Raw genomic sequence first — 2313 nt, 5'->3', positions numbered from 1 at the left:
CCAAACAAGCCAAGGTCAGAACCAAAAGATTAATACATTTATTATTCACAGCCAAATACAGAATCATGGTAAGAAGTTGATCACCAGAGAAGAAAGATGAAAGAAGACTGAAGATACAGAGAACTCAAAGATAAAAGAGAAGAAGCACAGAACAATAAGTGGAGCTGTGGTGACAGAGAAGTGGTTGGCAGAGAAGGTAGAGAGACATCGAGAAAGGGAAACTTTGAGAGGGAGTGACAGAAAGACAAAATGAAATTCCAAGGAAAATTCGAGGCGTCCCTCGTTATTTTTGGACATTTGTGAAATTGGTAAAATTCATACGAAACAAAAAGCCCAAATCTACCAAATATGTCTAAAGAAATTATAATAAAAATATAAACCATATAAACCATACCATATACTTTCAAAGAGGTTTCAAAAAGGCTTCATATAAGCATGATTTCCTTTGAACAATTTTATTTATATAATTGATTTAAAAAGTAACATTGTCTTGTTGAATATCCCCCATCCCAACCTCCAAGCCTTCCTAAGCCTTGCAAAGTGTTTCTATGTGAAAGTCTGGGCTAAGCAACTTGACCCTTCATTATTAGTGATCTGTTGGAGTAGTCCGATGACACAGGCAGGTGGTTCTCCCACAAAGCACGTTACAAGAAAGCAAGTGAGCAGCTAAATATTAAATACTTTCCAAACAGCATCTTTAACCTCATGATTTCTCAAACTATAAATCAAAGGGTTTAACATGGGAGTCACAACACTGTAAAAGACTGTGATATACTTGTGTTTTTTTGAAAACTGTTTTGTTGGCCCCAGGTACAGAGACATACTGGTCCCATAAAACATTAATACTACAGGTGGGAAGCGCATGTAGAAAATGCCTTAGTCCTTCCATCTACAGACTGCATTTTCAATATGGACGCTATAATACACACGTAAGAAGCTAAAATAAAAGCAAACGGGACTAAAAGTGTGAAGAAACTTGCAAAAATTAGTTTGGCTTCATCAACTGAAGTGTCTCCACAAACCAATTTCATTAAAGCTATAATTTCACAAACAAAATGATTGATTTGGTTTCCTTTGCAGATCGGACGTAGGCTTGACACTGTAGGAAGGATAGAACAAGCAAAGCTCCCCAGCCATACAATGACGGACATATTTTTACATATCCTCCAGCTCATAATAACCGTATAACGCAAGGGGAAGCAGATCGCTACGTAACGATCGTACGCCATCACCGCCAGCAGGATACATTCTGTTTCTCCTAGGAATAGACTTATATTCATTTGTGCTACACACACAATGTATGATATTCTTCCTCCCATTGTAGAAATCAGATCTAGTAACAGTTTGGGGACAGTGCTTGTTGAATAGAATAAATCCAGAAAGGATAACTGGCAGAGAAAATAATACATAGGCGTGTGCATACGAGAGTTGGCTATAACTGCGCATATTAAGGTAATATTCCCAAAAATGGTCAGTAAGTACATGAACAAAAACAAGACAAAAAGCTGAATTTGAGTCCTGAGAAAGTCCAATTAAAATAAATTCTTTTACCACAGTTTGGTTCTCGATCTCCATTCTTATAATTTGTATATGGAACCTCAACTCTGTAATAAGAAAGCACTTTAATATTCAGCAATTTTATTTCTAGCATTAATCGGGAAAACACTGGGCACAGATAATACAAAACTATCTTACAAATGGCTTTAATAAAATATCTTTTTTTTAAAAGGGGGCTTAAAATTTAGATCCTTCAGTTTAAGAAAATAGGTGAAAATTATAAGGGTTCTGTCACATGATGGAAAATCAGAACTTTAATGAGTCCACACAGCACGGCAGCCAATGGTCTTAATTAGATTTGGCCAAGCCATTCATCATTTACATAAAACTGAGCATTCAAGCAAGAGTGAGAAATAATCTGATCTGAAGGTCTGTAATGGACTTGTGCATTCAGATTTGTTCAAATTTTACAAAGTTTTCCAGTTTTGTTAATTTGTATGAATATCCGAAAACAAGGAGGGACTCAACGAAGCTAAAATAAAATTAGCAAAGAGCTTTGAATTTTTGTTTGCATTTTGTTGCTTTTTCACTCTCACTCTCTCTCACGTTCTCTCACACTGCCTCACACTTTTTTAATTTCTCCCTACCTTCTCCACCAACCATTTCTATGTCCTCGTCTCCTTTTTCCTCAGCTCTGTGCCTCTTCTTGTTCTTCTGTCTTTTTTCATTGTCTGCTTCTCCTCATTATCAGCTCTGTTAACCAGGCCTACCAGAGCACTTGAACAAAAGGGTGAACCTCCACACACAATCTCTTCC

General features: G+C 36.7%; 1 pseudogene; it reads right to left on the bottom strand.

Moving 5' to 3' along the window:
* Window positions 1–666: 666 nt before the first annotated feature.
* On the bottom strand, window positions 667–1575 carry LOC149282877 (olfactory receptor 2B2-like; annotated as a pseudogene).
* Window positions 1576–2313: the final 738 nt, after the last annotated feature.

The sequence above is a fragment of the Sceloporus occidentalis genome, unplaced genomic scaffold (assembly GCF_023333645.1).
Source record: "Sceloporus occidentalis isolate IW3139 unplaced genomic scaffold, rSceOcc1.0.p SCAF_111, whole genome shotgun sequence".
Classification (NCBI taxonomy): domain Eukaryota; kingdom Metazoa; phylum Chordata; class Lepidosauria; order Squamata; family Phrynosomatidae; genus Sceloporus; species Sceloporus occidentalis.
The sequence above is the reverse complement of the archived record's forward strand: the minus strand, read 5'-3'. Positions and strand labels throughout refer to the sequence as shown.